Source organism: Crinia signifera, chromosome 4 (assembly GCF_055691185.1).
Source record: "Crinia signifera chromosome 4, ASM5569118v1, whole genome shotgun sequence".
Classification (NCBI taxonomy): domain Eukaryota; kingdom Metazoa; phylum Chordata; class Amphibia; order Anura; family Myobatrachidae; genus Crinia; species Crinia signifera.
In genome coordinates, this window is record NC_139220.1 from 319879142 (window position 1) to 319901749 (window position 22608).

Here is a 22608-nt window from a genome sequence, read left to right on the forward strand (position 1 = left end):
TTCTTGAAAGCAATTAACACTTGAGTGAAATGCTTAATGAAAGTGGCTTGTGAGACCCCCAATGACCATGAGGTCACAGACTGAGTGGAGCCTGTGGCCAAGAAGTAGAGGGCACACATTAATTTCTGCAGCCCAGACACTGCATAGTTTTCACCCCCGTAAGGGTCCAAATCATCTCTCACCTGCTCATATAAGTCCAACAGGTTATTGCGATTCAGCCGAAACATCCCCACAACCTGTTGATCAGAGAGGGAGTCCAGGTACAGCCGAGCACGATACATACGTGGGGTACGCAGTACTCGGGGTACCTGGATCTGGTGCGCAGCTTCCTCCCTCCTCCTGTGCAGCTCCTCCAAATGGTCAAAATCACAAAGAGCCAGCTCCACATCACTCTGCACAATCTCCATCTCTCAAACCCTCACAGGTGTCCTTAATGATGTTTAGGGAATATGTAGGGGAGTTTATGAATAAAACTAAGGATACCTGTGAGAAAATGAACCATTTCTGCACTTGGCCAAAGTTGATTTTGGGTCAATTCGTCCATCAGGACTTGGTCTGCATCATTGGCGATTTTCAGATACTTTTGAAATGCAAATTCCATTTGCGCATGCCATTAAATAAGTGATTTGTATACTTTGCTATGGGAAAACATCTGGATGTGGAAAAAAAAATGCAAACTGAAACAGGCAAGTGAGAAAGTGCGAGTTATCGCACAAAATATACGAACTACGGGATTTAGCGCCCCCTATTAAGTACGCAAATTCGGCAAAATGTGCAAAATCGCCAATTTGTTGCCTAAAAATCACAAAAAGTCAACAAGCTCATCCTATTAAATGTCACCCAATATCTCTGTGTATTTAGACACCCGTAATAACAAATAATTTAACAATAATGTTAATGAGTTGGCACCAGGAGAACCAGGGTACAAGGTATTATGCCGTCCCTTGTGAGATAAAGCTGTGGTAGGGTAAGATGAAATGGGTAGGGGGAGGAGGTGCTATAGACACACACAGACTGCAGCTGCTGCTTCCCATCATACCTCCTACTTGGACTGTTGGCTGTTCCCTGTGGCAGTGTCCAGCGGAGAAGCGAGTGAGACTGCACGGTTCTATGAGGGCAGAAATAAGGTAGGATATCTGCTTTATTACACTCCTATGGGAATGTCCTGGTCAGTGTAATCACCATTGCAGGGTCATATCTGGTATGGGGAGAAGATGAGAGGACCCAGAGCTGGAGTGTAGGGAATAGTTAGGGTGTGCTTTATAGAGTATGCATCACACTGACATGCTGCTGCTTCCATATGTCTGGGCCTGGGGCATATGTACGGTTCTGAATTGCCCCCTGTAAGTCTGGGACATATGAGCTGTTCTGAATTGCCCCCTGTATTCTCTCTGTATCCAAAATCTAGTATTACGTTTTAAAAAGGTCATTTACATTAGGTAACAGCTGGTGGTCACTGTAGGTCTGCACTTGTGTCATATAACCAGGCAGACTAAATAAGGAAACAAGGAGACAGCTGCTGACTGATTTACTGCAACAGACTAAAGCAAAAAGAGATACATTGTAATTCCCTGCTCTGGGCATATGCTGTGTAACTGCTTCAGCAGAGAGTAACAGGACAGATGTGTTACACGTATACAGCCATATACAGGGGGTATACAGTATACAGGGAGTGAGATACATTGTAATTCTCTGGTCTGGGCATTTGCCATGTAACTGCTTCAGCAGAGAATAACATGATAGCTGTGTTACATGTATACAGCCATATACAGGGGGTATACAGTATACAGGGAGTGAGATACAATGTAATTACCTGGTCTGGGCATATGCTGTGTAACTGCTTCAGCAGAGAGTAACAGGACAACCGTGTTACATGTATACAGCCATATACACAGGGGCGGGCTGGGCCGGGGGGCAGGGTGCCATGTGTCCCCCGGGCCGCTCAATCGTTTTGTGTGCGGGCCACCTGCTTGCTCTGAGGCTGCTGCTGCAGCCACGGCTGACCTGTCTGGTTTCTGGTCTCCAGAAACATGGCTGCCGGCCTCCTGCACTGAGGACATGCCTAGTGCAGGAGGCTGCTACAGAGCGTGCACGGCCCGGGTCACCTGCAGTGGCGTAACTACAGAGTGTGCAGGGGATGCAACTGCTATGGGGCCCGGCGGCTGGGGGGGCCCGGGGGTCCAGCAGGCAATCCCCTGCACCCTCTTCAATTTTTGTTCCAGTTTTAGCAGTTAGAAGGGCAGCGGCACACGGAGTTTGGAGCCAGAAGATCAGACAAGCAGAGAGACCCTGGTCGGAAGCTGTTCTGGAAGGGGGGCGGGGAAAAATGACACTTCTCGCCAGGGGCGGATTTAGGGATGAGGGCGCCCCTAGGCACAACAATAATGTTTACTAAGTAGGACAGTTTATAGGGGCAGTATCTGCATGTCCTATCCATTTACACTCTATTTAAGATGGAATATAGTACAGTACAGTGGATATTTTGCAGTTATTGGTACATTTTGGGCTGACAGTACTATCACAGGCATCCAAGTGCCGCCCCCAAACATGTGCCGCCCCTAGGCCGGTGCCTCACGTGCCTAATGGGAAATTCGGCTCTGCTTCTCGCTCCTCACTTTAAGTTCACACAGCAGCTGCGCTGGGACCCAGTCACTACATGCACTCTGTGGCTTTCTGTACTTGTACAGCTGAGCGCACAGCTCTGCTGTTTACAGATAAGGGGAGCCGCACACACACAGACCCCTGTCAACAGCATTCCTGTCAGGTATGTAAATAATAGAATAGTCGCGTGCAGTGAGAAAAACAGGCGGCTGTCTGGTCTCTGATGCTGTTTAAAGTGCCAGGCCCTCTCATAGCCTGTTCAAGCGCAGGGGCTGTGCACAGTTGTTACCACCAGGGCTGGGACCATGAGACTATCGCTTCAGAGCCTGCCAGGCTGCTACCACTGTAAGGAAATGGTTTCTGTAAGGAAATGTTACACATGCCTTTTAACAGCCCTGTCCCTCTGTATATATGTGACAGTAGTATTATTTATTCTAAGCTGAAATGGCCCTACTGTAACTCTGTTGTCATTGCTAAATATCTTCCTATTTATAAATAACCTTTGGTTGTCAGCCTTGCTTTACATATTACCCACACCAACAGTAGGGCTCACTCTTCTCCCATCCAGTCTCTATTTTCCTTTTTCTTTTAGAATTTCATCTTCTCTCATGTAAAAAGCCTTTTTCTGGGTGTCTCTACCACTAATACTTTCCCTTCTTGTGCCAGCAAGCCCTCCTAACTCAATTTACTCCCTATACTCCCTTGAACAGAGCCCTCAGATACTCTGCTTATCCCCATCACCATTTGCCTCTCACTGTATGCTTCTCCCTCAGCTTGTCACCATCTCCCTGTTACCTTATGCCTCTACCTGCTACCCATATTTTTTTCCCTATAACCCACTGCTTGTCACCGTTTCTCTGTAACCATTACAGTCATCTTCTGCCTCTTCCTTTCACCCATTCTCTGCTTCTCCTTGTCACCCTCTCCCCCGCCCCTCGATCACCCACTGCCTTTCTATTAAAACTGTAAGAGACTGCTAAACTTTTTTTTAATTACTCTGTATTTAAAAATGTGACCAAGTTGCATTTGTGAGCCCACACTCTCACTCCTGCTCATAGTCCTCCCTTTTTTTTGCAGTATAGTGCATGGGGGGGGGGGCCTTTCCAGATTTTGCTATGGGGCCCGCAGAGGTCTAGTTACGCCTCTGGTCACTTGTATTACAGTGCAGGAGCAGAGTACCAGGTAGCAGGCTGCCAGCCCAGCGGTAAGAACTTGGCCCTTTATTGCATACTGAGGCAGCCCCCCCGGAGTAGTGGCTGAATGAAGTCACTCACCACCCGGGGAAGGTGGTGTCAGACTAGGGAGACTGCGGAGGACAGGGAGGGCGGTGTTTATATATACATATGGAGCCGCACTAATGTATTAATGGGGGTAGTTGGTGTTTGCAATTGTGTATGGAGCCATTTTGTTGTATTGTTGTATGGTGGTGTTATATATATGTATGGATTTGAATGAGGTGTGTCGATGTATATATGATTGGATTGATATAAAAGAGGCAGATGTATGTATGTATGTGTGTGTGTGTGTGTATGAGAGCAGCAGTGTATGTATGTACAGTACGTATGAGAGTGCCAGAGTATGTATGTATGAATGAGAGTGCCAGAGTATGTATGTATGAAAGTGCCAGAGTATGTATGTATGTATCAGGGACTAGTGTTCCCTCTAAGTCAGGGCTGGGCAACATCGGCCCTCCAGATGTTAATGAACTACACATCCCAGGATGCTTTGCATTAGTTTTGCTATGTGGCCATGCTGAAACTGATGCAAGGCATGCTGGGATGTGTAGTTCATCAACATCTGGAGGGCCGGTGTTGCTCAGCCCTGCTCTAAGCTGTGCGCACGTGCGCGTGCACACAACTGGCCGAGCGTGCGCTCAGACATTACAGCAGAGCACACAAAGCAGCAATAATCCCTTTTTGCAGTTGTGGACTCAATTTCACCCATTAACTACATTGTGTGCTGTGTTTTGAACGTTTAAATGTTTAATATAATTTTGAAGTAAAGTTAACACAAATGCTGAACGTCATTTTCCAGTTATATATAAGTCATACCTCCCAACTGTCCCTCTAAACGCGGGAACGTCCCGATTTTAGGGTACGTTCCCGCATCCCTCTCGCGGCCGGCAGTGTCCCTCTTCTGGGGGGGGGGCAGTTGGGAGTCCCCCCCAATCTCACAGTATAGACGCTGTGCGCATGCGCACAACGTCTATTCACGGCCGAAACCGAGGGCGCGGCCTAATTGGCATAAGCCGCGCCCTCATTTTCATACGCCACACCCCATTTTTGGGTGCCCTTTTCTTATCTTCACAAAGTTGGGAGGTATGTATAAGTGACACACAAAAATTTTAATTTCCTTCCAAAGTTGCACAGCCAAAATCTTTTGCCGCACACAGCCTTCGTAAAATTAGAGGGAACATGTGTATGTATGTATGAGAGTACCAGAGTATGTATGTATGTATGAATGAGAGTGCCAGAGTATGTATGTATGAAAGTGCCAGAGTATGTATGTATGTATGTATGAGAGTGCCAGAGTATGTATGTATATAGGAGAGTGCCGGAGTATGTATGTATGTATGAGATTGCCGGAGTATGTATGTATGTATGTATGTATGTATGTATGTATGAGTGTGCCAGAGTATGTATGAGAGTGCCAGAGTATGTATGTATGTATGTATGAGAGTGCCAGAGTACTTATGTATGTATGTATGTATGTATGAGAGTGCCAGAGTACTTATGTATGTATGTATGTATGTATGTATGTATGAGAGTGCCGGAGTATGTATGTATGTATGTATGTATGTATGTATGTATGTATGAGAGGGCCGGAGTATGTATATATGTATGTATGTGAGTGCCTATGTATGAGACTGCCAGAGTATGTATGTATGTGAGGGGCGGAGTATGTATGTATGTATGTATGTGAGTGCCGGAGTATGTATGTATGTATGTATGTATGTATGTATGAGAGGGCCGGAGTATGTATGTATGTATGTATGTGAGTGCCTATGTATGAGAGTGCCAGAGTATGTATGTATGTACAGTATGTGAGGGCCGGAGTATGTATGTATGTATGTATGTATGTATGTATGTATGTGAGTGCTGGAGTTTGTATGTATGAGAGTGTCAGAGTATGTATGTATGTATGTACAGATGGGGCAGGTCCCATCTTTGCAGGGGATGGCGATGGTGACGCCAGTCGCCATCCCCCGCCAGCGCCATCTCTATAGCGAGAAGAGGATGCGCGCGCACGAGAGGCGCGCGCGTCCCCTTCCGACGGCACTTCCAGCGCTTACCCCGAGTCACCACCGGCTTGTCCGCAACCCCCCTAACCCTGTCCGTCTCCCTGAAGTGGAGACGGACAGGGTTCCCGTCGCCCCGCCGACGGAGATTGAGACGCGCATGAGACGCACGCGTGTCTCAGTCAGATGGTGAGGCAGGCTGCTGGCGGATCTCCAGCGGTGACGTTCTGGCGATCCGCCAGCAAAGAAGAGGCCTGCCCCATCTGTATGTATGAGAGTGCCGGAGTATGTATGAGACTGCCGGAGTATTATTATTATTAATATTATTATTATTTTATTTATAAGGCGCCACAAGTGTTTCGCAGCGCCGTACAAAGGAACAATACAGGGAGACAAAACTTGGCATAACATTGAATAAATAACAAAAATACAGTACAAATAAAGAGCACCACAGTTCAATACACATTACAGCTTAAATGTAAGTAGTGAGGACCCAATCAACATACAACTAGAGGCTTGAGGCCAATGATGGAGATGAGTATGAAGATGTTCACTGAGTGTTGGAGTAAAGGAGAGCTGTGAGTGACATGTGAAGAGAAGTGGGCTTTGACAACAGGAGGGAAGAGGGCCCTACTCGGAGGAGCTTACAATCTAGTAGGAAGGGGAGACAGACAGATTACAAGAGGTGCAAGCGAGGGGGTGGTGGTTAGATACCAGGATGTAAACAGGCAAGGGGTCGGAGAACCAGCTGGTTTATGCAGTGGAAGGGTACGCTTTGATGAATAGGTGAGTTTTCAGTGCCCGTTTGAAGCTTTGCAAGGTCGGGGAGAGTCTAATGGAGCGAGGGAGTGCGTTCCACTGAAGGGGTGCAGCACGGGCAAAGTCCTGTACTCTAGCATGGGAAGCAGTGATCAGGGTGGAGGAGAGACGACAGTCGTCAGCTGACCGTAGAGGGCGGGAGGGTGTATGAATGGAGATGAGGTTAGAGATATATGGAGCAATGGAATTAGAGATGGCCCTGTATGTGAGTGTGAGGTGTTTGAAGAGGATTCTGTAGGGGAATGGAAGCCAGTGCAGATTTTGTTGAAGGGGAGTAGCAGAGTTAGAGCGGCGGGAGAGGAAGATAAGCCTTGCTGCAGCATTGAGGACAGATTGGAGAGGAGCTAGTTGGGATTGAGCGAGGCCAGTGAGAAGAGCATTACAGTAGTCAAGCCGTGAGATGACTAATGAGTGGATGATCAGCTTAGTTGCACTCTGTGAGAGAAAGGGCCTGATGCGAGCAATGTTGCGTAACTGGAACCGGCAAGAATGGGCCAGGGCTTGGATGTGGGGTGCAAAGGAGAGAGAGGAGTCAAGAGTGACACCCAGGCAGCGGAGTTGGGGAACAGGGGAGATGATGGTGTTGTTAACAGTGATAGAGATATTAGTAGGGGGCATAGCTCTGGGTGGGGGAAAGATAATAAGTTCGGTTTTGTCCATATTCAGCTTCAGAAATCGCTCAGACATCCAGGTAGAGATGGCAGCGAGGCAGTTGGAAACTTGAGAGAAAACAGTGGGGGACAGATCAGGAGAGGAGAGGTAGATTTGGGTGTCATCTGCATAGAGGTGATATTGGAAGCCAAAGGAGTTAATGAGTGCACCCAGAGAGGAGGTGTACAGAGAGAACAGAATGGGGCCAAGGACGGAACCCTGAGGGACCCCGACAGGAAGGAAAGAAGGTGGTGAGGTAGAGCCAGAGGCAGAGACTGAGAAGGAACGGTTGAAGAGGTAAGAGGAAAACCAGTTGAAGACTGTACCAGAGAGGCCAATGTTTTGGAGTGTGTGGAGGAGGAGAGGGTGATCCACAGTGTCAAAGGCAGCAGATAGGTCCAAAAGGATAAGCAGGGAGAAGTGACCCTTGGATTTGGCTGACAGCAGGTCATTGGTGACTTTCACTAGGGCAGTCTCAGTGGAGTGAAGTGGGCGAAAGCCAGATTGAAGGGGATCTAGGATGGAGTGGTCAGACAGGTAGCTGGTGAGATGCCTGTAAACCAGCCGTTCTAGTATTTTAGAGGCAAATGGGAGAAGAGAGAGAGGGCGGTAGCTTGTGGGAGATAAAGGGTCCAGGTTAGGTTTTTTAAGAATAGGCGAGACCAGAGCGTGTTTGAAGGGTGAGGGAAAGATGCCAGTAGAAAGAGATAGGTTAAAGAGGTGAGCAAGGTGGGAGCAGCCAGTGGGGGAGAGGGAACTGAGGAGACGGGAGGGGAGAGGGTCCAAGGGACAGGTAGAGGGGGGAGAGGATGAGATGAGGGAGTGGACTTCCTCAGCTGTAGTAGGGCAGAAGGATGACAGAGTGGGGTAGTTGGTAGGGGAGGATGATTGGGGTGGGTGGGCAGCAGAGGGGGTATGGAAGGAGATATCATGTCGGATTACCTCAATTTTAGAGAGGAAGAAGGAGGCAAAGTCAGTGGCAGTGAGGGATGAAGGGAGGAGGGGTGGTGCAGGGCGAAGTAGAGTGTTGAAAGTATCAAAGAGACGTCGGGGATTGGAGGAATGGGAAGAGATGAGAGATTTGAAGAAAGATTGTTTGGTATAGGAGAGAGCAGCGCTGTAGGAGGAGAGAATAAACTTGAAATGGAGGAAGTCTTCCAGAGAGTGAGATTTCCTCCAGAGGCATTCAGCAGAGCGTGCACATTTTTGCAAGAATCTAGTTATTTTGTTGTGCCAGGGTTGTGGTTTAGAGCGTCGAAGGGGAACAGTGTGGAGGGGGGCTACAGAGTCGAGAGCAGAGGTGAGAGAAGAGTAATAGAAAGAGGCAGCCTGGTTGGGGCAAGTCATGGTTGAGAGAGGAGAGAGGAAAGTCTCCAGGGAAGACAGGACAGTGGGGTCAAGAGATCCGAGGTTACGTCTGGTGACTGTGGGTCTGGGCAATGAGGGGAGAGGGGAGGATGAGAGGGTGAAAGAGAGCAGATTGTGGTCAGAGAGTGGGAAGGAAGAATTAGAGAAATCAGAGAGATTACAATGGTGGGTGAAGACTAGGTCAAGGGAGTGTCCGAGATTATGAGTGGGGGTGGAGGTCCATTGAGAAAGTCCAAAGGAGGTGGTAAGGTCAAGAAGGTTAGAGGAGGCAGCATTATTGATGTCAATAGGAATGTTAAAGTCACCGAGGATGATAGAGGGGAGGTCAGAGGCAAGAAAGTGGGGAAGCCACGCAGCAAAGTTATCAAGGAAAGGGGAGCAGGGGCCAGGGGGGCGGTAGATTACAGCCACAAGGAGGTGAATGGGGTAGAAGAGGCGGATAGTGTGTACCTCAAAAGGTGGAGAATGTGAGGGAGGGCTCAGGTGGGATGGTGCGGAAGGTGCAGTTGGGGGAGAGGAGGATGCCCACTCCTCCACCCTGACGGCCATCCGGTCTGACCGAGTGTGTGAAGGACAGGCCTCCATAAGAGAGGGCAGCAGGGGAGGTAGTGTCAGATGCGGACAGCCAGGTTTCAGTGATGGCAAGAAGGTTAAAATAGTGGGAGATAAAGAGGTCGTGGATGGTTGGGAGCTTGTTGCAGACTGATCTAGCATTCCAGAGAGCACAGGTGAAAGGAAGGGAGGGGACAGGTGAGATAGTAATTAGGTTGTGTGGGTTGTGGGTGCGTGTGAAAGGTGTGGAAGTTGAGAGGGGGCGAGACCTGACAGCAAGGACTGGTATGGGACTGGAACTAGGAGCCATATTTCTGTGTAAAGTTGGTCAGAGTAGTGATATAGAATGAGATTGGAGTGGCCTAGAATGAGCAGTGAGAAGGTGATGTATTGGAAGTGTGGAGAGCCTACAGGAAGTATAGTTAATGTATAAGTGAGACAGAGGCAGTGTGTGACAGCATTTATATATATCATTGCAGGGCTGAGTGCTAGTAACAAGTAGATGGGGTTACAGCAGACGCTGCAGAACACTAATATACTGACCAGAGATGGACACTAACTCCTTATAGGAATATTATTGGCTGACTTATATCCTAACAGCTCTGTAATAGGAAAAAAAAACAGTTTGTATCCCTATTGCACACTGAATGAGAAATATACATATAATAATCAGATAATACAGAGATCTTGGTTGCATATATCTGCAGATATAGGGTTAAGCCCCCAGGCCGTACGTCAAGGCATCTCTGTCACAGGGGGTCCCTAACACTGGGTATGGGTCTGGGGTGTGGGCCCCCAATATGCCGGCACAGGCTGACTACTCCAGGGCAGCACACAAATGAAAGTTAGTAGGTGTTAAATAAGAAGCACATAAGTGCTATGTAAGGAGGTGAAGGTGTGGTTAAAATAATACATACAATGTGATAGGGAAAAACATAAATGTTAATAAAGTGTTACCGTGTGCTAACCTGGAGCAGACCAGCCATACCAACAAAGAGGGAATCACACTCCCAAACCCATCCCATGCACAATAACAAATTTTTGGGCCTAATAGCCCAGTGTAAGGCCACATGATAATGGCTTACAACATCTGAGAGCCAGCTTACCTGGAGATACCCCTGGCTTCTCCAATGGCACTCAGGTGTCAGCAATCCCTCCTAATGCTGACCCATCTATGCCTCTCTCAACTGCACAACACTTTTATTGGCAAGCTGCTCAATCAGAGGTAATGTCATTCAGGTGCCAACAGGGAGGGGTAAATCTGGTTAGGAAAAAAAACAGTTTGTATCCCTATTGCACACTGAATGAGAAATATACATATAATAATCAGATAATACAGAGATCTTGGTTGCATATATCTGCAGATATAGGGCTAAGCCCCCAGGCCATACGTCAAGGCATCTCTGTCACTGGGTGTCCCTAACACTGGGTATGGGTCTGGGGTGTGGGCCCCCAATATGCCGGCACAGGCTGACTACTCCAGGGCAGCACACAAATGAAAGTTAGTAGGTGTTAAATAAGAAGCACATAAGTGCTATGTAAGGAGGTGAAGGTGTGGTTAAAATAATACATACAATGTGATAGGGAAAAACATAAATGTTAATAAAGTGTTAGGGTGTGCTAACCTGGAGCAGACCAGCCATACCAACAAAGAGGGAATCACACTCCCAAACCCATCCCATGCACAATAACAAATTTTTGGGCCTAATAGCCCAGTGTAAGGCCACATGATAATGGCTTACAACATCTGAGAGCCAGCTTACCTGGAGATACCCCAGGCTTCTCCAATGGCACTCAGGTGTCAGCAATCCCTCCTAATGCCCTGGAGTAGTCAGCCTGTGCCGGCATATTGGGGGCCCACACCCCAGACCCATACCCAGTGTTAGGGACCCCCAGTGACAGAGATGCCTTGACGTACGGCCTGGGGGCTTAACCCTATATCTGCAGATATATGCAACCAAGATCTCTGTATTATCTGATTATTATATGTATATTTCTCATTCAGTGTGCAATAGGGATACAAACTGTTTTTTTTTTTTACTAACCAGATTTACCCCTCCCTGTTGGTACCTGAATGACAGACCTCTGATTGAGCAGCTTGCCAATAAAAGTGTTGTGCAGGTTTGTAATAGGTGCTGACTCATACCTCCCAACATTAATAGAAAGGAACCCGGGACTGCTCGCGTGTGTGCCGTTTTTTGGAGGTGTGGCTACTGAAAAGGGGGCGTGACCTGTTCCTGTGATGCTGATGCAAGGCCACGCCCCATTTTCACCGCTGTGGGGGGCATGCTCAGCAGCTCCGTGAGCTGCTGGCTATGCCCCCAGCCCCTCTGGCTGCAAGAATAGACGCTGTGAGCATGTGCACAGCATCTATTCACGGACCAGAGTCAGGGGCAAACACAAGATTTTCACAAGGGGGTTTCCAGAGGGGCGGAGCAAAGCACGGAGGATGTTTAATATGCAGAGGAGGGGTGTATAGTGGAGTGGGCTTATAATTCATAATTTTCTGGTGGGAGGACAGCTTGCTTGACTGCAGATATCTCCAGTTCCCAGAAATAGATTTCTTATGTTTTAATGGAATTAAAAACTAGAGAACCCCACCTACCAAATGGTATTGGGGACTAGGGGATCAGAGTTCAGGAGGCAGAGCAATCCACCAATGAGAATATAAAACTACATACCAGGTGTGTGGAGCTGGGGCAGTAACCAGCTGCTGGAAGGCTGATATCTCTGGTTCTGGGAATAGTAGAGACAAGCTACTAGTGTCCATAAAAGAGGGAGAGTCCCAGCTTTTGGAATATACCCTCAGAGAAACTCTAAGTCAGACAGAACCTGAAATATCTGACTGGGAAGAACAATTATCAGGCTTGGATGGGGACCACTGCTTTGAAGTCAGATATCTCTGGTTCCCAAGGGCCGAATTTTAAAATTCTTATACCCATGGAAAGAGGGTCCTTAGACTCCTGGGGGGGTTTCTGGGTAATCAGAAACCCCTCCCTGCGTGCGCTACTGACAGTGGGGGGACTCCCAACTGCCCCCCCCCCCCCGCCGCGGGCTCACCGGGCTGATTCAGTGTAAAAAATAGAATAAAGTATTGTCTAATACTGTGGAACTATGAGTCCCAGCAAGCCTCCCCCGCAAGCTGGGACTTGGAGAACCACAAGTCCCAGCATGCGGGGCATTAAAGGGCCCGCTGGCACTTGTAGTTCCACAGTATGAAAAATAGTAAAATAAACGGTACTTATGTAATATCTGGGCTCCCGTTTTTCTTATGAGACCGCGTCCCCTCGCCACGCTTCGGGCATGGTGGCTCGCTGCGCTCGCCACACTATATAAAATCAACTCCATGCGTAGTTGGATAGTAGGAGTATGAAAAAATGGGGTGCATTTAACATGGGAGCCCAGATAATACATAAGTACCAAATAAACACACACCACATCCAAAGCCCACACATACTGATACTTACCTATCTTGAGCTCGTCGGTAGGTCCCTGGGTCCGGGGTCCGGTGCTCCTGGGTGCGGGCCTCCATGGTCCAGGGTCTGGGGTCCGGTGCTCCAGGGTCCGGTGCTCCGGGGTTATTTATTTATTTTACCAATTTTTTTTACACTCTGCAGCCTGCACGGATCTGACTGATCCGTGCAGGCTGACTGATCCGTGCAGGCTGCCTGTATATACGGCGCTAATACGAATCATTACGCCATCGGTGGGTTAGAGAGCAGTCGTATTTGACTGCTTTATAAATTCCCTCCGGAACACGAATTTGCATACTGCGGAAACAGCCGTATGCAGTCGTAGTCATTTGTATTAATAATACGAAATATTGTATTCATATTCTTAGTAAATTTCCCCCCTGATGTCAGTCACATTTGATTTGGACGCGTTTCATGTACTATATCACCGCAATCACATGAAAAGTGACCAAGGGGCCCATTTATCATGATCGCATTTACACTGGGATCTGGGTGGAATATTACTGGCCAGGATCACATTGTAAAATGCGGACACATCACAGGGATGTATCCAAAAGGAGCCCATCCCTGTAAAGTGCTGACCCGGAAGCTGGGGGGGGCTGCGCATGCGCGGTTATGTGTTGACCCCCGCCGACTCCTCTGACCGCACTGCCCTGCTCGGCAGTGCGATCCCGTAGCCATGGGCTATCACCATTCCAGAATGGCGATAGCCAAGGGATGCAAAGCCGGGGTGCCCAATGTGGGGGATGCGACCGGCGGCGCTGCAGGGGGATCGCAGCAGCGATCAGAGATTCCTGCTGTGGTCCCCCTTTGATACATTGGGGTGATACTTAATAATTGTGGCTAACCCCCGAAAACTGGTATTTTCGGGGATTTATCCGCAAGTATTACTTGATAAATGGCGCCCCAAATCACAAGTGATTTGCCCTAATGTATGCGTGCCATACTATTGGCCTCTAGTCACCACCCTCAGGGCCAGATTCTCTAAGCTTCAAAAGTGATAAAATGGAGAGTGATAAACAGCCAGCCAATCAGCTCCTACTTGACATTTTTCATACACAGTCTGTGACATGAGCTGATTGGCTGGCTGTTTATCACTCTCCATTTTATCACTTTTGAAGCTTAGAGAATCTGGCCCTCAATCCTTAAAGAAAGGGCTCCCTCTCTCTCCCAGTATCTACAAGTCCACTGGATCTGCAATGACCCAGAGGAGAAGCCCAGACAAATGGTTCAAATGATGGTTACATTTATCCAAAGAGGATGTTCATATACAGCAATACAGCAAGCTAAGATAGAAGTGTGGGGGGAACCCACGAGGAGTACGACAAGCCCGGCAAATAAGAGCGAGACATCGGTAATATGGATAAATAACTACACAACGGTCACACAGAGACTAACTACGACTGCTGAGAGAATCTGGTCAGTGGTCCTGATGTGAGAGGAATCTCTGAGCGCTCATTACTCCAATGTTATATGAGGGGAGAAATATTACAGACGCTCCGGTACATACTGAGGTTTCTAATTTTGACAGATGCGGAGAAACATTTATTAATAAAGGAACCTGGTAACTTTATATGTTTAGGATGCACCACATGTATGTATTTCGTAACGGGGGATAACATAGTGCTCCCGCACACAGATAGAAGCCTATGGGCTTCTATCACCTCCACCGACCCCCACCACAGATGCCGACCCCCCTGGCATACCTTCCTAGACTAAAGCCCGACCTTGGACCCGGAAGGTAACATCCTCCTCCCCCTAGCAACGCAGCCGGAGGTCCTTCCAGCCGCAGGGGGAGGAGGAGGTACCCAGGGATGTGACGTAGACCCCCCCACACACACACACCACATCCCTGTTATCGCGGGGGGTCTCCTACACCGCATTGCAATGCTAGTCGCATATGTTAGTACATATGCGCTAGCATCTCTGCGGTGGGGGCACAATGTATTTTATTACACCCACCCAGTGGGAGGTTACTCTTGCAAAAAGAAGCTAAACGGATAAATAAGCTTAATACTGTCTCCCCTGTGGCCTTAATGAGACTGTTGATAAATTGTTTCATTGGAAATGTTTGATATAATTAGGCTGGCCATACACTACTGCGATGTATCAGGGCTGTGTATGGCCACCCGATCCCTCTGCAAACCACCTGGGACCATCCTGTGCGGCAGGATCACATGCGATACATTGTATGTGGTCCTTTCATATGTGATGTATCGCATGCAGCCTCTGTGTGCCGCGGATGGGAGGGAGATCCGAGTCAGGGGTCAGACCTACATGCAGGTACGATCTCCCTCAGGTCCAATACGCACAGGGACGCGCACCGGACCCGATGACATGTCATTCTCAGCCCAATTAGTCGCAATGGATGGAATTGGCCCATATCGCTGTAGTGTATGGGGTTATTTATATTCAGTTTAGAGCTAAAACTCCTCCTAGCTTTCCATCTCTACCCATATAATATAAGCCAGCGGTTCTCAAACTGTGGGTCCTGACCTTGAGGTGAGTCCTGATCATCTCAGCATGGGGACGCGACTCCATGTTGCTGACCATCAGCCTGATGACTTCTTCAATCTCCCAGTCAGTGATCCAAGCAGTCTGACCCATCAGTATGTAACCAGTTAATTGCATTTATCCACCTGTTAGGTTTACATTCTAAAAATATATAAATTATATGTAAATATGGCATAGGAGGTATTCACATAGTGGTGGATACAGGAATATTTAAATTGTTTAATTGTTATAGGTATTTTCCTGTTAAACAAAGGACACTATGGGACTGGTTGGTTCTTCAATTAATAACATTAAAGGCTTGTTAGGAGCCCATGCACCATTGGCAGAGGTGGGATCTTGGACTGTGTGCCTTTCCCTGATGGAGTGAGTGCTGGGTGGCAAACATCTGAGCCTTAGCCCCTCCCCTCAGCAGAAAGTCAGTCAGAGGGGTCAGCGTGTGACCTTTGGAAGGAGACCTGAGAGGAACTGCTCAGAGCAGCATAGTGAGAGACTGACAGGCCGCTGTGCAGGGAAGGCAGCCCTGTTTGTGACTGGCACTAGAGAAAGGAGAGAATAGAGGTGAGGAACCATCCTGTGAGGAAGTACAGCAGCCTGTATCCAGCTGATTAGGAGGTCCAGCTCTGCACCCTTTCCCTGCCTGATCGCAGCAGCTGACCAGTCCTGAATTCTTTATCAGGACCAGTATACGGTGACTGAGGTAGTGAGACAGAGTTTGGACAAGAGACTATCAGTGTAGCTGCCGGCAGAGGGAATATCCTGAGGTAACAAAGGGACATTAAGGTAACCCTCACCACAAATCACATTGGGTAAGGTGTTATCAGCAGTCCAAAGCCATGTTTCCTTCATCAACAAGTCATCCATTCTGTCTATACAGACTCCTAATTACCGCATAGAGCAGCACCCTGTCGCAGGACTCCCCAATTACCGCATAGAGCAGCACCCTGTCACAGGACTCCCCAATTACCACATAGAGCAGCACCCTGTCACAGGACTCCCCAATTACCACATAGAGCAGCACCCTGTCACAGGACTCCCCAATTACCACATAGAGCAGCACCCTGTCGCAGGACTCCCCAATTACCTCATAGAGCAGCACCCTGTCACAGGACTCCTAATTACCACATAGAGCAGCACCCTGTCGCTGGACTCCCCAATTACCACATAGAGCAGTACTCTGTCAAAGGACTCCCCAATTACCACATAGAGCAGCACCCTGTCACAGGACTCCCCAATTACCACATAGAGCAGCACCCTGTCGCAGGACTCCCCAATTACCACATAGAGCAGCACCCTGTCACAGGACTCCCCAATTACCACATAGAGCAGCACCCTGTCACAGGACTCCCCAATTACCACATAGAGCAGCACCCTGTCACAGGACTCCCCAATTACCACATAGAGCAGCACCCTGTCACAGGACTCCCCAATTACCACATAGAGCAGCACCCTGTCGCAGGACTCCCCAATTACCACATAGAGCAGCACCCTGTCACATGACCCCCCAATTACCACATAGAGCAGCACCCTGTCACAGGACTCCCCAATTACCACATAGAGCAGCACCCTGTCACAGGACTCCCTATTACCACATAGAGCATCACCCTGACACAGGACTCCCTATTACCACATAGAGCAGTACCCCGTCACAGGACTTCTCAGTTACCACATAGAGAAGCACCCTGTCATAGGACTCCCCAGTTACCACATAGAGCAGCACCCTGTCACAGGACTCCTAATTACCACATAGAGCAGCACCCTGTCGCAGGACTCCCCATTACCACATAGAGCAGCACCCTGTCGCAGGACTCCCCAGTTACCACATAGAGTAGCACCCTGTCGCAGGACTCCCAATTACCACATAGAGCAGCACCCTGTCGCAGGACTCCCCATTACCACATAGAGCAGCACCCTGTCGCAGGACTTCTCAGTTACCACATAGAGCAGCACCCTGTCGCAGGACTCCCCAGTTACCACATAGAGCAGCACCCTGTCGCAGGACTCCCAATTACCACATAGAGCAGCACCCTGTCGCAGGACTCCCCATTACCACATAGAGCAGCACCCTGTCGCAGGACTCCCCAGTTACCACATAGAGTAGCACCCTGTCGCAGGACTCCCCAGTTACCACATAGAGCAGCACCCTGTCACAGGACTCCCAATTACCACATAGAGCAGCACCCTGTCACAGGACTCCCCAATTACCACATAGAGCAGCACCCTGTCACAGGACTCCCCAATTACCACATAGAGCAGCACCCTGTCACAGGACTCCCCAATTACCACATAGAGCAGCACCCTGTCACAGGACTCCCCAATTACCACATAGAGCAGCACCCTGTCACAGGACTCCCCAATTACCACATAGAGCAGCACCCTGTCACAGGACTCCCCAATTACCACATAGAGCAGAACCCTGTCACAGGACTCCCCTCACTAACTGAACTACCTCAGGGAGAGGGAGACAGGTACAGCCTATATGCTCATTGGACGGTGTATACAGCAGTGTGTATAAGGAGTCAGGCACAGTCTATAAGCTCGCTGGACAGTGTATACAGCAGTGTGTATAAGGAGTCAGGCACAGTCTATATGCTCATTGGACAGTGTATACAGCAGTGTGTATAAGGAGTCAGGCACAGTCTATATGCTCATTGGACAGTGTACACAGCAGTGTGTATAAGGAGTCAGGCACAGTCTATATGCTCACTGGACAGTGTATACAGCAGTGTGTATAAGGAGACAGGTACAGCCTATATGCTCGTTGGACAGTGTACACAGCAGTGTGTATAAGGAGTCAGGCACAGTCTATGTGCTCATTGGACAGTGTATATAGCAGTGTTTATAAGGAGTCAGGCACAGTCTATAAGCTCGCTGGACGGTGTATCCTGTAAAGCAGTACAGTGCTGCACAGCTGATCCTACAAATCACTTGGGCTGAGGCAAAATAACAGCTGTTATACTAGGGATAGTACTCCCTTTCTGCAGCTCTAAACCATCATATTCCCTGATTGTAAATTGCTTCCATATGACTGACAGACCTGGCATCTCATGGACACCCCTGACAGTACTTTATCAGAGAGCACAGAGAAAGGAGGAAAGTAAACTGTCCCCTTAATCTGCCTTGTTCCATAGACAGAGACTAATAGGAGCTACAGTATACAGGTTATCGTCACTATATATACAGGATTGCCTATTACTTCTCCACAGTCATCAATGGCTTCAGTTATCTAACCAGTGACCAGCATTAAGGAGTGTTATATACCTAGAGCGTTCCATGAATAGACACAAACTACTAAGCTAGAAAGAGTAGTGATCTTGTGTTTCCTGCGCACCCCCTTGCTGCCTGGGTCAAAAAACTTCCTGGTGTCTTCCCAAAAGGCACCAAAAAGGACTGGAGTAGGAGAGTAGATGGAAGTGACCTTTGGCGCACTGGGTATAAAAATGTCTTCCAATTAAGGTGGAGTGGGTTAATCCAAAAATTTATTTATTATGACACAAAGTTGATAAAAGGCAAGAAAAACAATAACAATAACATCAGAAATCCTTCCTCACCCAGCTAGAGAGGTGGAGCCAAGGATGGTGTTAACAGAGTGCTCCAAAGGGTACACCCTGTAGGCTCCACAAACTTTAGACTGGGCAGTACTGGGCACAGATTAAAACATCAAATATGGTGGATACAATATTAAAGTCCTTCTCACCCAGCTGAGGAAATGGAGCCAGGATGGTAGGTTGACAGGGGGTCCAAAACAATGAGGGCTCACCCTGTCGGCTCCACAAGCTTAAGCTGGGCAAATGGTCCTCCGTGGTAGGCTGCAATCCTGTTGGGCCAACGCGTTTCAAGTCTAGAAGACTCTTTTTCAAGGCTGAGGATTGCTGTGGGAATTTCCTATTTATGGAGGAAAAAGGCGGGAAATAGTGGAGGCGGGGAGTGGGTGTGTCTCCAGACACCCTCCCCGGATTTGTCATGTCCGTCTGTCATCAGCGCAACTTCCGGTCCTGTTACCGGAAGTATGTGACTGACGCGATCGCGGCAACTTTCGCCGGAAGTTGAAGTTCCGTCCATACGGAGGGAGGTTTCGGGTAATGTTAATGGTCGTCCTGGTGAGGAGGCGGCGTCAACCTCCTAAAGTGGGAACTCCGTCTCTTCATTGCGGAGGTTTATTCACTGCATCTGCGGCCATTTTGGATAAGGGAAAGATTCATGTTGTATGGGAATCGCCGGACGCCATCTTGGGATCGGGTTATTCACTATTGTAGCGGTGGCCATCTTTGGTGTGGTCACAATAGAGGAGTCCAAAATGAATAGTACCTCAGGATAAAGCAAAGGACATGATTAGGAAGGCAATAAATACCGATATTCAATGCTATAAAAAATACAATAAAAATTCCATAAAAATCCCATAAAAATTCATCTGAAGAAGATAAATAGAAAAAAATAGAAAAAAATAGAAAAAAAATAGAAAAAAAATAGAAAAAAAATAGAAAAAAAATAGAAAAAAATTAGAAAAAAATTTCATCTGCAGTAGGAAAATTCATCTGAAGTAGAAAAAATTCATCTGAAGTAGAAAAAATTCATCTGAAGTAGAAAAAGTAAAAATGAGGTAAAAATGAGCAGCTGATTATAAGAACCATTTGAGTTCAAAGTCTTTATTAAGACCATGGGGGATTAATGTTTTTAATTTGAAGATCCACTCCATTTCTTTTTTAGCCAACATGGTGTCACAGTCCCTATGTTTCCATGTGGATTTGATGTTTTCTATCCCTATGAAATCTTTAATGTATTTACTTGAACATTGATGTGCGCTGCTAAAATGTTCTGACAAAGAGTGAATTTGTACCCCATTTTTTATATTCCGCAGATGCTCTGCCATTCTGGTTTTCAGAGCTCTGCTGGTCCGACCTATGTAGATCAAGCCACATGTACATTCAATGAGGTAAATGACATTTGGGGTGTGGCAGGTTATAAATTGGGAAATCTTATATTTTTTGTTTTTCACTTCAAAAGAATCCCTTTTTGATTGTTTCGATTTGACAGCTTTACACATTGCACATGCTCCACACCTGTGGAAACCCTGTGTGCGAATGCGGGAAGTGTCTGTTCCCGGTAGGGCGCTCTGAACTAGTTTCTTTTGGAGATTGTCTGATCTGCGGTAAATGAATTTTGGTTGGGAGGGGAGAAGACCAACCAAAATGGGATCTTTCTTCAAGAGAGGCCAATGTTTCTTAAAGATGGCTTCTAGTTTTTTCTGATGTGGACCATATTGGGTGATGAAGGCTAAGTCCATGTTGTCTTTCTTCTTATTATTTACTTCTTCCTCTCCTTCACCCTCATCTTCATTGGGTCTTCTTGAAATAAGAGCATCCCTACTTATAATGGAAACCTCTTGTCTGGCTTTCTCTATCTGTTGTGTTTCATATCCTTGGGCTCTGAAGTTTACTGCCATTTCCTTTAATTGTTCTCCACAGACTTCTTCCTCCGTGCAGTTTCTCTTTACACGTAAAAATTGGCTCTTGGGCACGCTATTCAGCCATCTAGGGAGGTGCTGACTTTCTTTATGGATATAGGAATTGGTATCCGTAGGTTTTTTATAGGTCTTTGTCTGGAGTTGATTATCTTTGATGTAGATCGTGAGATCTAGGAAATGGATCTCTTCTCGGCTTTTGGTAAAGGTAAATTGGATATTTAAACCGTTAGTATTCAGATAATTACATCGACGCCTTTTGTAATTATCTGATAGAGAAAGCCAGACAAGAGGTTTCCATTATAAGTAGGGATGCTCTTATTTCAAGAAGACCCAATGAAGATGAGGGTGAAGGAGAGGAAGAAGTAAATAATAAGAAGAAAGACAACATGGACTTAGCCTTCATCACTCAATATGGTCCACATCAGAAAAAACTAGAAGCCATCTTTAAGAAACATTGGCCTCTCTTGAAGAAAGATCCCATTTTGGTTGGTCTTCTCCCCTCCCAACCAAAATTCATTTACCGCAGATCGGACAATCTCCAAAAGAAACTAGTTCAGAGCGCCCTACCGGGAACAGACACTTCCCGCATTCGCACACAGGGTTTCCACAGGTGTGGAGCATGTGCAATGTGTAAAGCTGTCAAATCGAAACAATCAAAAAGGGATTCTTTTGAAGTGAAAAACAAAAAATATAAGATTTCCCAATTTATAACCTGCCACACCCCAAATGTCATTTACCTCATTGAATGTACATGTGGCTTGATCTACATAGGTCGGACCAGCAGAGCTCTGAAAAACAGAATGGCAGAGCATCTGCGGAATATAAAAAATGGGGTACAAATTCACTCTGTCAGAACATTTTAGCAGCGCACATCAATGTTCAAGTAAATACATTAAAGATTTCATAGGGATAGAAAACATCAAATCCACATGGAAACATAGGGACTGTGACACCATGTTGGCTAAAAAAGAAATGGAGTGGATCTTCAAATTAAAAACATTAATCCCCCATGGTCTTAATAAAGACTTTGAACTCAAATGGTTCTTATAATCAGCTGCTCATTTTTACCTCATTTTTACTTTTTCTACTTTAGATGAATTTTTTCTACTTCAGATGAATTTTTTCTACTTTAGATGAATTTTCCTACTGCAGATGAAATTTTTTTCTAATTTTTTTCTATTTTTTTCCAAAAAATTTTCTAATTTTTTTCTATTTTTTTCTATCTATTTTTTTCTATTTTTTTCTATTTTTCTATTTATCTTCTTCAGATGAATTTTTATGGGATTTTTATGGAATTTTTATTGTATTTTATAGCATTGAATATCGGTATTTATTGCCTTCCTAATCATGTCCTTTGCTTTATCCTGTGGTACTATTCATTTTGGCCTCCTCTATTGTGACCACACCAAAGATGGCCACCGCTACAATAGTGAATAACCCGATCCCAAGATGGCGTCCGGCGATTCCCATACAACATGAATCTTTCCCTTATCCAAAATGGCCGCAGATGCAGTGAATGAACCTCCGCAATGAAGAGACGGAGTTCCCACTTTAGGAGGTTGACGCCGCCTCCTCACCAGGACGACCATTAACATTACCCGAAACCTCCCTCCGTATGGACGGAACTTCAACTTCCGGCGGAAGTTGCCGCGATCGCGTCAGTCACATACTTCCGGTAACAGGACCGGAAGTTGCGCTGATGACAGACGGACATGACAAATCCGGGGAGGGTGTCTGGAGACACACCCACTCCCCGCCTCCACTATTTCCCGCCTTTTTCCTCCATAAATAGGAAATTCCCACAGCAATCCTCAGCCTTGAAAAAGAGTCTTCTAGACTTGAAACGCATTGGCCCAACAGGATTGCAGCCTACCACGGAGGACCATTTGCCCAGCTTAAGCTTGTGGAGCCGACAGGGTGAGCGCTCATTG